Below are 16,567 nucleotides of genomic sequence, written 5' to 3'. Positions count from 1 at the left end.
CCTAGTCTAATAAAAGGTCTCTTTTATTTTGTACTTTTTTATGTCCATCTTTAATTTTTTTTCAAGCTTTTAAACGAGGTAACATGTTGCATTTTGACAAGTGAGAGCAGATTATTTCAAACCAAACCTTCGTAGTTTGCAGGGGGACAAAAAAATCTGGGGCTCAGAATTTCACTCCCCAAAATGCTCATAAGAGCCGTGGAGACTAAGAATGGACCCTTGAAAAATCCCCATTCATTGTAAAGTTAAAATTTATCCAATGTGAAAAGTAGCCCTGAAAAAATCCCAGTCTCTAGCCTTTTGCAATTTTTATGTCGATCTTTTTTTTTTTATTTTTAAAGCTTTCAAACGAGGTAGCATGTTGCTATTTTGTGGAGTGAATGCAGATTATTTCAAGTCAAACCTTAGATTATTTTTACCTTTTTTGGATTGACTTTATTTATGTACCTGTGTATATAGTCACCAGCAAAAGAATTGTCACCAGAGCAAATGTTGTTGATCCAGGAATGTACATTCGAACGTGAAATTGAAACAGTACATGTTCATGTAAAGCCAAATGAGTAAGAACACTTTGCATTCTTTGAGGAGAAGGCTCTATCAAGGGAAAGATGGTTTTTTCTCCTTTCTCACTTCACCCATTACTGACGATTCTTTCAGTGTAGAGGAAATGTACCAGTGGGTATAATTTTATTCACATGTTGGTGAGAGGTAGTGTATTGTGAAATATAGCTGTACTGATCTGTTATAATATCAGTTGGAGGACTTCCACTGATGGAGCAAGGAATTAATAATGGATACAGAGAAGAGGGGGGGGGTGGGGGACAAAAAGTTACACAACTGAAGGGGGGGGGGGAGTGAAAGGGAAAAGGATAGTATCTGGTTGAGCAAGGATAACCAAGGGGTGTGGGGCATTCTATTATTTTATAGTTGATGCAGATAAGGGGGGGGGGATTGGAAGAAATGAAATGGGAAAAGGTAAAATGATTTGTTTGATATTTTAATTTTGTAAAAATCTGTCACAGAGATAGATTTTGAATTTTAAACAGGTACTTTTTTTGCTCTTGCCTTTCTTTGCTTCTGACTGTTTAAAAATGTCCTCGTTTATGCCATTCTTTGCTCCCTTGAATTTTTTTTTAACATTACGCCACTGATAAATGGCAGTACAAAGTGCATGTTCGCAAAGCTGAATAAAACAGTTCCACCAAGTCCTGCAGTTCTGAGAAAGACATTGTGTAATATTCCCACCGATTTCAAGGTGCATTACAATTTTTACAACCAACGTTTCCTCGTCACTTTGAGATGGTTCCTTAGACTATATGATATCTTGGCCCAGAAGCAAACTTTCTCTTTAAGACGTTAACATTATGAGTCATTCTTCCTATCTTGCCTAGTAATTGCCAGGTATAGACGGACATGGGTACGGCCGCAATCCCTTCTCTCAACCGGGCTTAGAGAACTAGCGCGGCAACGATATGTCTGCCGGTTTTTATCTCCCACACCATTATCCTGAAGTGCTCTTAAGGTATACCTCATGCAGGCTATAACTACATGTACTTTCCACGTCTTTTTCTAAATTTCATGCCACCACCCCCCAAAAAAAGAAAAAGGTTGGAGAATTGAGATGATGCATGATGGCTGAAGGCAAAGTAAAGATAAATTTAATATGTGCAATATACAACTTTACAAGAATTACTATTTTATAAATTGTGACAAGTTACAGCCTTCATATTCAAATTCGAGCTGTACATACATATATGTACAGTATTTTTTTTTTTTAATTCAGTTTTGAAGCTTTAAAGACACGATATAAAATTTATGAATTAATAATCATACAGTTGCTGTTTCTTGTTGTTTGTGTACTGACTGACATAATATCAACCTCTATGTTTTTATCTATAATGTTTGAAAAGTTTTTAGATTTTCAGGTTGGATACCATTATATGACTTAAGTTTTCATGTATAAAGCATTTATCTGGAAATTTGTGCATAATGTATGTGTGCTTGTACTGTACATGTATATTGATGTTTTAGTCATGGTAACAATACCAAACTTAAGTGCAACATCAACAGAATTGCCATGCATTCAAATATTGGTTTGTACATAAATTTAAATTAATTTGATTGTATTAAATTCATACTAAATTGTAATGAATTTTGATTAAAAAAAATATTCTTTGGTTATCAATTACATCTATTAAAGCTAATAAGCGTAGCACTGTCATTTGATTGATGCCTGGCTGTTTTTTTGAAATCTGATTTATACATGATCTGACTTGTGCAGTACATGTAGATACTTGTTGTTAATTTTCAGCATTACACGTGTAAGTCACTGGGCTATATTAACTCAAAGTTTAGCTGAGAATAAGCTTGATTTTAGAGTTTTAGTAGAATGAATGACATATTAGTAACAACTTTCTTTTGCTTAGAAAGACTTCTGTACATGAATTAAGGCACAGTTTTCAGACAATGATTATTAGGTTGCTACTATTGTCAGATTTCCAAAAGGTACCTTCATTCTCAGCTGCCATCATGTTTGTATTGTTCAGGTGTAAGGCTTTATAAAAGTTCACTGAATTTTCACGACGTTCAACACTTTGACTTGCTATTTACATGTATTTCAGAATTTTAATGTACCTGTAAGACCCATGTATGTCGATTATGATGAACTAATCAGAATTAATCTTAATGATTTTAAAACTATCTCAATATTCTTTTGAATCTCAAGTTTGGCTTTGAATGACTGATGGTTTTAAAAGACAAAATGATGTCTCCGGATTGGCGGTGCCTGCATCGAGGTATCATCCATGTCTAATTTTTCTCTGCAGTATCTTTCAACTTTTGGACTTCGATTCTTGCCTCTCTCAGTGCCCATCTTATAGTGCAGTATCAGATGGCCGCACCATACATGCTCTCGACGACAAGTGCATGTTTTCAATCAAGATGAGGAGCGGTGAATAGCTTCCATCCGCTGCCCTCGCATTCATTATCTACCGCTGTTCTCGGTTGGCAGCGGGAGATTGACGAGATGGGGGGGGGGGGGGGGGAGAGAAGGCAAGGGAGATGCATTTGTTGTACCTATGCTGATGTATTATGTATGGTGAGTAGGAATGGAGATCGGAGGAATTGGTAGAGAGATGGAGAGAGAGAAAAAGACAGAGTTAGAGATCAATAGAGAGGTGCAGTAATGCAAAGAGAAAGACAGAGGGGGAGAGAAAGATAATAAAGATTAGTTTAGTTTAGTTTTAGTTTACTCCAACGATGTTGTAGGACGAAGCCTGTTCATCGATCAAAGTAGAAATGTCTATTGCTGCTCTCCTTCAGACGGGGAGAGAGAGAAACACAGACAGGCTGTTTTACAATGAAGAGAGAATGCAATATTCATTTATAGAGATAAAGATAATGTGATGATAGGCAGATAGTGAGAGAGAGAGAGCAAGAGAAAGAGACAGGCATTTGGAGAGCAAGGGAGATGGAGGGGGAGAGACAGACAGGGATGGACTATGTGTATGCTAGAGAGATAGTATATAGTGCAAGAAGTGTAGAGAGAGAGAGAGAAAAGAGAACTATAGAGGAAGATACGGTGAGAAAGAGATACAAAAATGGGGGAAGATTTTTATCAGAATGTCTAGACCATTCAATTGGGGAATGTGAGTGTAAAATAAAAAGCAGGTACTTTTCATACAATTCATGTAAATATGTATTGACAATTGCAAACAGGATTTGACTAATTGGTGAAGCCCAACAAAATATCAACAAACATTCACACAGTTTAGGGATGTATTAAAGTGGAGAACCAATTAAGGTCAAAAAGCAAAACTACGCATTTGCCACTTAAGTCCCAATCCAGCATCAAACAATACTAGTACCCCACTCACAAATCTCCTCCCATCCATGTCCTTTTCCTGCGAAAGCTGTAGCAAAAGCTCGCGTGCCACCACGTTTTCCCCCCAAGCTCGACTCCTTCGCGAGCAACATTTTGTCATCACAGTTAATTAAAAGGCTATCAGGAGGGGGAAAAGGCAAGCAAATCTCACGGAATGAACGGCTTCGCCTGTGACCTTGGCAACACACTATTTAGGTGTATCGCATCTCTGCCACCATGCACGGCTTGCCTGAGCTGGAGCCTTGAGAAAGCCATATGCCCCGCCAAAGGTTGATTAATCCGGTTGAAGTTGGAAGAAGTACGATCTGCTGGGGGGGGATGAATGGAAATGTGGACTGTGCACGCCAGAGCTGACATTTAAAGAGAGTCGTCAAACAACTCTAAGGATGGAGTTACTGTAGCTTATATCGACATGCTTGTGTATCCAAGAATGCATTCATTGAGATCTTATAATCCCCAACTCTTCCTTGCAGTTTCAATTCTTCGTCGCTCACTCTTTGCATCTTGCTCTCTATCTTTCTGTCTGTCTTTTTCTGTTTCCTGTCCTTTTAAAATTCTTTTCTCTCTTTCTCTCTCAAACTGATTTTGGAATTTAGAAGTACCAGATTGAAGATTAATTGGTATCTGGATGACAAAGTTTGTCTGTAAATTTAATCGAAATTGAGTCATAATTGTTCATATTTTAAAAATTATTTTCCATTTGTGCATATGTTTCTATTCTCTTTCTGTTTTCTTCCCATTTTGGTATTTATTTCTCTTTCTGTTTTGCTTTCTCTTACTCTCTATCTTTTTTTTAAATTTTATTCTTTCTCTTTTCTGTTCAGTGGGATTTGGGGGGTCCGTCAGAGATTACATTTCAATAAACCTTAGATATGGACATCATGAATGTTTTTATCCTTCCTCTCTTTATATTTCTATCTGTTCTCTTTTAATTTTTGTTTTCATATTTACTTGTCCCTCTTTTTCTCTTGTTTTCCTTCTCTTGTCCTCTTCACTTTTCCTCTTCCCTCTTTTTTTTATTTTCATTTTTTCTTTGTATTCTCTTGTGTCTTCTTCATGATGATTATATACTTTGGGGGAAACCTCAGAAAGAATACTGTTGGTACATGTATGTGACTGTTAAATAATAATGTAATAGTTTAATGTTAAAACCACACTGCTATCAAATCGTGTCTTGCTGACATGATAAAGTAATTCTGAAGTAATCCAGCTAGCAAATGCTATTGTGGATGTACATGTACATCAGTTTAAACCAAATGATTGGTTTATTTAGGTATTGCTTGATTACATCACTATTTGTCAATTGCTTAATATGCAATCAGAGGTAGATATGAAAGTATTGCTCTAGGAGAAACCCTAAAAAATCATCTTCTCAATACAGAGTTAATGGGGCTGGTTTCACAAACAGGTTATTGCTACTAAACTCTGATGAATCTGACAATGCGCACATTCTTGCTAGTGACATTAATACGTTTTCTTAGATTTTTGAAGAAAATCACTTCTTACATGTAGCTGTAATAGTAACTCTGATCTATCAAATAAAAGCCCTTTCAACATTCCAGATGGCTATATCTCTGAAAATAAATCCACTATGTACCCCCACAAGGACAATGATCCAGCCCCCACATTTTTAAAGAAACTTGTACAAAAACATTAACGTGACCATCTGATTGTGATATTTTTATTTCATGGTCAGTCCCCTCCACTTTTGGCTCTGCCCCCTCCCCCACTTTCAGGAGGGAAAGAGCATATATGCGGCGGGGGGGGGGGGGGCTAATTTTAGCACAGAATTAGACCATGCTCTAGGGTAAACTGGACTTCAAAGTATGGGGTATGGGGTTTGATGTAAGGCACACACTGCCTGGAAAAGCAGAGCAAGAATTAGAAAGAGGGATATTTTACAGAAACGGCATTCTAAAAACTCAAATATGTCTGAAACATGATTCATGGTTGCATTTCTGAGAGCAAATAGTCGGCGTGAAGACACAGTATATCCTTCCTTCCTTTCTCCATTCCCCCTTGTTTTCAAATGGCTGACAGTTTTCATTTATCATGATGTTATCATCATTTCTCCCCAAACCAAACTGATTGATCTCCAGGGGGAAAGGCTTGTGAATAATGCATGCACCGATAACCACCCTGTTCAATTAAAATGTCTCTCAGGTCTAATCTCTGTTCTACGCGGGCCACGAGTCCGCAAGCACATTGCCAACAAAATTTATTTCCTTTCAACGATTCGATTTCTATCAATTCTATCTCCTTCAGGACTTTATAATTTGATGGAGTATGATGGAGCATGTACTGAAGTTGATATATATCCATCCCTCGTGTTTGTCATAACTGGATTTAAGTTTTAAGCCATTGACGACTGGATTCAAACGTTCCTGTAGACTTTGTTCCAATAGGCAACTTATTAAAATTTTGTAGAATTTTTTATGGCAATCAGAAACTTGGTTATCAATGACCAATTAATTTTCTCTAAGTTTTTTTATTCCCTCACCCATACAACTGCAGGTATCCCTGATTCTTATGTTGTTCTGAATAAAGGAATATTTTTAAAGGAGGCTGGAAATACATTTTCATAAATAAATGAGAAAAACAAGATGAATTTAACTAAAAAAAAGTGATTGATTATGGCACTCCAGAGTGGATGATTATTTTTTAAAGAGTGAAAATTCTGTATATATATTGTTTTTTTTAGAGATTCAGATGTTAAAAAAGAAAACATCATTTTAATCTTTTAATGTTGCACAATAACCAGCCAAAATTTGCTTAGACATAATTAGAGATTGTGATCTTCTTTTTACTTTATAAAAATGAGGAGTGAATTTAGATGAAAAGTATATATGACTTCAAGGATCATTTGGTGATAATAACCATTTTAGAGTGACCATTTGGAGTGAATTACATACATTTCCATTCCAAATCCACTCTTAATTCACTCATTAAAGATTGAACATTTTTTCTTACTTTTTTTTCCTCAATTTTCTTTTCATATCCCTGCATTCAACCTGTAACTGTAATCAAACCTTACTACTATAGTTTTTCAACATCTGATATTCTATGGGGTTGAATGTAATAAACCAATCCCTCATATAGATCACATCCATTTAAGGAAACATACCCTTTCTCTCGCTACCGCAAAAGGAAAGTGAAAACTTGACAAATTGCTCGATGAAATTGGCCTTACTGCTCATTGTACTAGGTGGTACTTAGAGCACCTTCCCCATGCTCTGTATACTTTAGCTCTAAGTGACGTAGATAGGCGGTTCAGGTGTTGAAGAGCCACTGTACATAGATACAGGCCACGAAGTAGACGCAGAGGTAGTGTGTCGTAGATCGATTCTCGTCTGCTCTTTCAATAAACACCAAAAGACGAACAAGACCTATTTTCGGTTCTTTACCCTTTCATGAATGGAGAGTGTGGTATGGAGGTGTGAATAATACAGCTTCTTTGTATCAAAGTGCCTAGGATGACCTAATGTTGCTTTTTTCAAAAAAGTGTTGATATTAGGGCAATGGTAATAATCTAGAGAGCAAACTTGTTCATTTGAAAAATAAAAGGAATTTACAACATCATTATGGTTCTGAAATTAATACCCAAATCCCCTGTTTTTTGGGCCATAAAAATGAGCACTTAAGTGATAAAATCATCAATGTCAGAATTTTTTTCGTAAGTTTGAAAAATCAGGGTTATACTTTTTGAATTCTGAGAAATCAGAAGGGATTCTTGCTGCATTTCTCTGTGATATTCTCATGACTTTGAATGCATTGAAACCTGCAAACACACTGCAAAACACTATAAACACACTGTGAACACAGGAAGCAAAACCACAATCTTTCTCGCAAGGAAACAAAAGTTCCAACAAATGTTCTCCTTCTAATGTATACAAGACAAGTCCAATCCATTTGTAGTTAAAATACCCAATAGTGAGTCATAATTTTCATTCAGTACCTGAATCAAAATACCAGTTACTACATGTACATTGTACTAATTCAAACCAGAATTCGATTTGGTTTATGAAGGAGCAATGACTATTCAAACAATCCAACTTTGATTTGAATCAGGTGAGCACATGCTTATTGCTCAAAACATATAACCTGGGGGCTGTTTCACAAAGATTTAAGTATGACCTAGAGTCGCACTTAAATGTCTAGTTGCGCGCAGTATAAATGGCATGACAGCATTGGTCAGATCATGCCAAGAGGAAGCGCACTACTGCGTATCGATCAATAAGATTGCGCGTTGCATATCATGTACGCGTCTACATTTAAGTGCGATCTAAGTCATACTTTAATCTTTGTGAAACACCCCCTGGTCTGGAAAAAAGAAAACAAGAGGAAAGAAAATAAAATGATCACTAGACAATATTGAATTCAGAGTGAGCCAAGTTTCCTGTTTTTGTAAAGTTTGCTTTATTGACACATCACATGTATTTTGAATGAGGTAAGATTTTTCCTGTATTACACCAAGAAAATGACAAGTATTAAATAGACTGAACATGTGAAGGATTATTCATGGCCTAGAAATTAGTAAAAGAAACTTTTCCTGGCACACATTTTGGTGTAGTCATCATTTAGACACATTTGCTTTCGCTTCCTTCAATATACATCCTGTGAGATGGAAAAAATATGAGACTAATTTCTAACTTGCCTGACCCAGAACGGGCAACACCAGTCCAATCAATACTCATCCACACGTCTTTACAACCGACCGTGTTGGCTTCGTGTCGGGAATGGGCAGAATTCACCTGTCACCCTTCTCTCCTGACAGTGTTCCAATTCGGGGGCATTGATTTTTGGTCCCGGATTAGTGCCCGTAATAAGACTGGACGTAACAAAAATATGAATGCAGAACATTCGGGCCTATGTTCTTTGTGTCATTGTGAAGAATACTATAAAGCCAGGTGTCTGGCAGAGATTTCATTATCCTCGCTTTCGAAGACGGATCTTAATATAACATTTGATTGGTGTTTACGTAAGATTTAGGAATGGTACAGTGTATTGTATTCATTATTTATAGAATTAAAAAGGAAGTAAGGGCTACGTCAGTTGATTCATTTTGAGTTTAATATGTATTCTAGATCATACATCGTCATTTTATTACATTAAAAAAGAGGAGACCTATATGTCTTTGAAAGGATTTTTTTTTTGGGGGGGGCGGGGGGTGAGGGATGTGTGCAAATTCAAGTGTATACATAGCTGCCCTTAATATTAAAAGATTCTTTTAATTTAGTCATTTTATTTCATAATCTAAACTTTGACAGGTGCTAGAAATTGTGAGTTACGTCATATAGAGAGGCTCGATGAAACATTTCAGATGATGAATGAAGGGAAGGGAAGGGGGGGGTGCACCCAAAATAGAATAGTACTAAATGAGCTCTTTAATACTTAAAATTTACATTTTCAGAAGAGTATTAGTGAGCTCTGAAATACTTAAAATTTACATTTTCATTTGTATTAAACTACCCAAAAATTTGCTTTTTAACTCTCGAATGACAGTTTCCACTGTTTTCAAGTGAGTAAGATCATATTAATTTAGTTCAGTTTTTTTAGCTATGGATAATAGATACATACATGAACAATCAAGCGTATCGATGAATGCACAATTTTTTAAAATACAAAATATGTAAATGTGAGCAGTCAAAGCAACTGAGTTGATGTTGTGGGTGTTGCCTTTAATTCTTCGAAAAATTTAAAGTCTCTCTACTCCACACTATGGAATTTCATTAAACATTACAAAAAATTTCCAATCATTCATCTTGCTTCTTTGCAAGTTGTCAGGCAAGATGTCAGGCTATTGGGATTAATAAGAGAAGTTTAAGATTAATTTGAATCGCTGGTCTTTTCTATTCCTTTCTCCCTGACCTGACCTCTACCAAGGTCTGGTGTCCTATTACATATGACCAGGGCCCTGTTGTACAAAGATTCACGATTGATCCGATCAAACGCAACTATGGACGGCTGGCAACGTCTATTATGCATGTTCAAAATATTTTCTAGCTGTGATGTATATTCATGCACTCATTGTTTTCTTGAAAATTCGCTCGCTTCTCTTTGCATAAAAAGGACATTGTGCAAATTTTTCGCAGAAAAATTATGACACTGATGGATTTCCGTGGAATTACGATTGATCGGATCAATCGTAACTCTTTGTACAACAGGGGAGTTAATGTAGCTATATTTATGGGTTAATTATACACATCAAAACAGATTAATCTAGGTTGCTGGGATGAAAATTTCCTATGCCAAGGTACACTCTAATGAATCCAGGTCAACTGTAGTTAAGGGATCAATTTGATTATTTATATACATTATTATTTTAATCTCAAAGTGTTATTAATTCAATTCCAACCAGATGTGAACACAGTACGAGCAGCGTGTGAACACACTATGCTAAACTGTTATCTTTCCAGAAGGTAAAACTCAATCCTAAACATTCATTTTTAAATCTAAAAGGATTTGAATTCGAATCGGATATAGGCAGGTAAAGAGGTTGGAGGAGATAATAGGGAGGGTACTGTGAAAGCCATAGGTAAAAGAGGGGTAAAATGAAACGTGAAATATGAAAAAAAACAAAAGCATATAAATCATACAGGGTGTGCAAATACATTTTGAAATCAATATGCAAATCAGGATAGAATAATGTATAAGTATAGTTGTCATGATTATGTCATAGGTCACTTTTTGAGGTCAAAGGGCATTTAAATGTAACATTCCATAGCAGCAGTACATCTGGTTTGCCACCATTGAAGATAAACTCCATAATCATTATTTACCCTCATTTTTTTGAGAATCTGTGGATTTCATGCTGACAACCAATTCGGGCACCAACAATTTTTTTCTGCAAGGAAGGTTGAGTCAACAATTTTCCCTTTGTCTATTTTGCAAATGCATTACCGATTGATCAGTAGAGACTTCAGGTAGAGCTTTATAGCTTGCCAGAACAGTGCAAAAACTGTTGAAGAAAAGCACCGAATGACACGTACTCGGGATTCTCTGTCGTGTAAGGTCAGCTCACAAAACGCATCAAGGCACAAAATACAAGAATTCAAGCGAACGAAAGATAAGAAAAATTAAACAATAGAAGAGAGAGAGGCTGAATGAGATGTGGGATGTGGCTGATGTCTGCTGGCTTTTCTTCTGCGGGTAATATGAAAAATTCATGAATAAATTGTGTCGGATTTCATTCTGTTTTGATCGCCAGTATCCCTCACTTGTTGAAGCATGGTGCAGATCCGTGGGCTCGTGTTGCATTCTTAAGTCCCGTATAATGCAAAGTGGTGTGTGGATGAACGTGCGTTCTCCTTTTTACTGCATCTCTTGAAGGCTTTTGGGATGAATTATGCTCTTGGATTGTTGGAAGTGAAAGCTTTTTTTCATGAAAATGAAAATTGAAGATAAGGATTCTCGTTTCAGGTGGATGTTTTGTCATTTTCTAAAGAAATACTGATCCACCCCTGCAAAATGATCTGTAATATTTGACATTATTCTTGATGGAAATTTACAATGAAATTCATGCATTCAAATAGCATTCATTGGACTCTTAATGTATTCAAATCATGTATCTTTAAGGATTACGTATAAATTTTCTCTGAAATATTTTTACAAATTAATCACAGACAAAGGGAAAAAAATTAAAAGGAGAGATAGAGAGGGGGAGGATGGTTTTTGGGATATCGAAAAAAATATTAAAAAAAGGATTAGAGTGAAAAAGATAATTAAAAAAAAAGATGAAGCATGCTAAAAAAAAATGAAGAAAAAAATAATATAGGAGGGAAAGAAGTGATATTGTGTGTAAGGTGGAAAACATCTGCCATTCCTCAGCCTTATTCCACCCTATCCACCATGCATCTTTTAAGGGCGAGACTTTCACTGATTCAGGGTGCTACATAAGCACTTGCCCGATTGCCCAGGGCAAGTTAAAGTTAGAGTCGGGCAAGTGTTTTGAAGTAAAGACCAAAAGTACTTGCCTGAATTGGGCAAGCAAAATTCTCACAGTAGATTGACCAAAATAAGGGTCGATGATATGAGATTGACCCTAATTTTGGTCATGGCCAGCAAGATAAAATCACTTTGGAAAAAGAAATGCAATAACAGGGTAGATCAGTCCATGTCAAAAGAGAGAAAAAAGGTAAATGGTTTATAAAACCGCAAAACTTAACTTGAAGAGGTAAAACTTTTTTTTTCAAGGATTTTTGGGCAAGTGAAATAGATTTTTGGGCAAGTATATTCCAACTATCTAAAAATTTACTTGCCGTACTGGGCAAGTGCTTCTAAAAAGTTATGTAGCACCCTGACTGATTGTTCTGATTCTGTTTTTTTGAGAAGTCAGAACCTATAAATCAAGAAGAAAATGTGGTACAATCAAACTGATATCACGCAAAGTTTTGACTTGGCCATTGTGTATGCGATTTCCAGCACCCAGTACAGATTCCTATTCTGTGTTCTTTAGTGTAGTCTGAACCCAACGTTATTAAAGGGGAAGTTCACCCTGAAGAAAACTTTGTTGTAAAAGTAGCAGAAAAAATAGTAAAAAATATTGGTGAAGGTTTGAGGAAAATCTGTTAAAGAGTAAGAAAGTTATTAGGGTTCAGAGTTTTGGATTTGTGACGTCATAAACGAGCAGCTGCCCCATGTGTTATGTAATATAAAATGCATGAATTTCAAATTTTGTATGGTTCCTGATGACTTAATTTTGTTTTCTATTCATGATCGGGTGTGAAATGATTTGTCTATTGATATACAAAAGGTACAGTGAAAACCATTTTCAATTTTCTGAGAAAATGACATTTCATTGATTTTTTTACCATTCGCTATGTAGGAATGCTGCTCGCATATGACGTCACAAATCAAATAATTGAAATTCTAATAACTTTTTAATTATTTAATGAATTTTTCTCAAACCTTCGGCAATATTTTTTATTATTTTTTCTGCTATTTTTACAATAAACTTTTTGTCAGGGTGAACTTCCCCTAATTAATCGTGAATAAGCGCGGTGTCACATGGAGTGGTACCACACAGACTTAAGCTGGGCTTCTTTATGCGATTTCAAAGATGCAATAGTCCTTAGAATGGGCCATTCACACCACTCATTGAAGCTCTTCAGTGCGGTCCTTCCCGGAAGCAACCATCACTTCTGAGTGTTGCTGCACCCACAGTATCCTCCCGTGGCCGGCGCAATGGGATATGCTTGTGAATATGATAAATGGCCGTTTTACATGTAGGAAAGCTGTCTCTCCACATTACCCGAATGTGAACATGCATAACAAATAGTTTTATAGATACGAGGAGACAGATTGTTGGAGATAGAAAGGCAAGATAAATAGACATTATATAGATGGGTTTGAAAGTAAAAGCCACAATCTGTGAAGTGCTCAGAAAAATGGACATGCAGAAAGCCTGTTATTTGATCAATTTTTTGCTACATTTTATTATAATTCTACAGTTTACAACTTTCAATTGATTTTGAATTTATTATAAATATAGAAATCTGTTGTGATTAGGTGTAAATGAAATGAATATGTGAAATAAATGGGTATAAAAAGTGAAATTTCAAGAAATAATAGATGGATGAAATATGGAAGAAAGAAAACTAGTTTTTGGACAATAGACAATTGTGAATGCAGGAAAATGTAGGAATAGAAATACAATGATAGAAAAGGGCGGATTTACATTTTGGGAAAGATGCATGTATGCAAATAAAATTGTCCAGAGAAAAATTAGAAATGCCAAACACCACTGGAAGTAGAATTACATGTTTCAAAGAGAAGAAAGTAATATTCAAAATAATGAGGACTGAAAGAAAGGATGAAAGAAGAAGTAAAATAAGGAGAAGTAGGAGAAAGAGGAGGAGAAGAAGAATAAGAAGAAATGAATCAAAATAGGTATTCCAACATGTAAAGGAGATGAATAAGAGAATAATAGGAAATAAGGGAAAGAAGAATATTATTTAAGTATGAGAATAAATTATCTTGGGGTGAAAGACAAATTAGTGTAATTTAGTAAAACAATTCTGACATGTTTAGAGGCTGTTAAAGCAAATGATTTTTGATTGGTAGATTACTTTATTCTCTGTGTGACTACTGAACTGCAGTGATTTCATATCTACTGTAGCTTTCAAGGAAAAACAAAAAAATAGAAGAGAAGGACGATGGAGGATTATAAAGAGAGAGAAGGGGGGGGGGTTAGCACAGAGATCTGCATGAATTAAAACAATGTTATAAAATTATGAAATTTTCCACAATGGGGAAGGGGGGGGGGGTTGATTGCATTATTGTATGTGAATGTGTCAAATTTGTATTTTGAAAATACATGATTGTGCATGTGCAAGTGCATGTACGTTGGTGGGTTACTCTGTTATGCCCCCGTCACACTTATTCGGAATCAGCAGGAATCAAGCAGAACCAGCTGGAATGAAAATTTTTCGAAATTCGAGCTACATTCGGGAGAAAATTTAGAAATTGATCTAAATTTGTAAAAATGCCGTTTGATGACTTCAATGTTCCTCAGTGACTCCTCGGTGCTGACTGACTTTGCAGCAACAGCTAGCGGTGCTTTTATGCGATTCTATTCTCCCACGAATGCAATTGGAATACTTAGAATGTTGAAATGTTGTCAGAATATTTGGATTGCACTTTGAATGCCGTTCGATATATTTCCAGTTCGAATGCACCTCGAAAGTTTTGAGCATGAGCAAAACATTCGGGCCGGACACAAGAATGGACCCGAATATTTGGAATGCACTCAAAATATCCAAGAATGTGCCAAGAATTGTCATTCCGGCTCATTCCGCCTCTAGTGTGACTAGGGTATTAAGTGCTGGTGTACAGATGGCGTATCACCATCCCCATAAAGAAAGGAAGACAGTTAAGGGTAAAAAGGAAGAAAAGGAAAACAGTAAGTTCATTGTTATTTACTGAAGATTATGTCTAAATCTTTCACAAAATGAAATTTTCATTCTAAACAGGCTTGGGACTGTCTAGTCATTTTTGTCATAGGCACCTTGTTTTGGCCCCTCAATTTTTTTGGCTCATTATATGTCATTGAAGGCTTGTTTACCATAAGAGCCTTACAATGACTTCATATGTACAGTAGCTTGCAATGAAATGATCACATGAGTGCAAACAAGAAATGAAAACATTTCAGGTGTCTCCTTGTTCATTTTACCTTTTGAACTCTTTGTCACCTTTTGGAAAGAAAGTTATTGTCATCCACTGTGTACATACATCTTCAGTATAATTGGATTTTAACATCAGCCCTTGATGGTAATACCTTATGTTTTGTGTATATGGCATATGTTGAAATGGAAGACTTTCCGTTATAAAGTCATACAACGTAGACCTTTTGGGAACTATTTTTCCCATTCCCATTTTTAAATGACACTGTGATGTAATATACAATTGGAAGTTAAAAGTGATAATGGAAGTGATCGAGGAATAAAGTGCTTTGAGTGGAATTCCTCAGATTTAGTTGTTTGGTCGGTGAGTCCTGAATGTTGTTCCTTGCTAGCTTTTGAAAGAAGGAAATGAGATGGGCAATTACTCTTTAAGCTGTAGCTAGACTTACTGGTAACAGCGGCCTATGAGTGCTGCACTGTATATGAAACTAGTACTAGCTTGCAATTCAGCTCCCTCTGCATACTGAAATACTCCACTCATCATACACAATGGGTATCCCTGTTTTCCATGCACACCCCTCCATATGCAATGCACACACAAGGCCCTCTCTCTCCCTTACTGTAGGCTCGTGTACATTATTCTATACTATTAGGGGAGGAAAATGCTCAGAAATACAGATGCGCATTTGAAGTCGCATATGTTCGTGTGATCAGGAAGCGTAGCCCGTAGCGAGCCTGTGACCTTTCTGTGTGATACATGTCGTTTGGGAACCATTCCCCCTTTTTGACTCTCTCTTTTGGCTTTCTAGACTCAACTCTCGCCTTCTGTCTTCCTCTCTCCTCTCTCCCTGTCTCCTCACCTCTCTTCCCCTCTCCTCATCTCTCTTCCCCACTCCTCACCTCTCCCATGTGCCATTTCATTGACTCTTGTTTTCCGCCTCCCTCTCTGATTATCTGTCCTATTTTCCTCATCTCTCTTTCCTCCACGCCACCTCTCTCTTCATCTCCCATTTCACTTCCTTCCTCCTCTTCTCACCATCTTTTTCCATCTCACCATCTCTCTCCCAATCTCCCATCCACAGTCTCCCTCTCTCCTCACTTTCCTTCCCCTCATCTCCCCACATCTCTCCCATCCTCCCTTTCTCCTTCTTTCTCCCCTCTTCTCCCATCCCTTCCCATCTCCCATCTTCTGTCTCCCTTTCTCCTTCTTCATCCCCTTCTTTTCATCTCTCTTCCCGTCTCCCCACCTCTCTCTCCATCTCCCATCTTTCATATATTTTGTCTCAATTGCACCCTGTCGTTAGGCACCTAAACAGCAGGTAGGGACTGCTTAGACACTGGAGCGACAGGCAGCCATCGTCATTATTATTTGCGAGCCGTGCCGCTTGGCGTGCCAAAGTGCTGTTGTCTCCAAGTATTCATTAAAGGCCCGTACGAACTTGGAACGGAAATCAGAAAGTCAAATGGTATAAAGAGACTCATATCCAGTAATGTACAATGTATACTGGTATCGGATGTACTTTATTCGAACGAAAAAAATAGCCGTTGGTAGCCCTGCTACCTC

Source organism: Lytechinus variegatus, chromosome 18 (assembly GCF_018143015.1).
Source record: "Lytechinus variegatus isolate NC3 chromosome 18, Lvar_3.0, whole genome shotgun sequence".
NCBI classification, from domain to species: Eukaryota; Metazoa; Echinodermata; class Echinoidea; order Temnopleuroida; family Toxopneustidae; genus Lytechinus; species Lytechinus variegatus.
Note: the sequence above shows the minus strand (reverse complement) of the source record.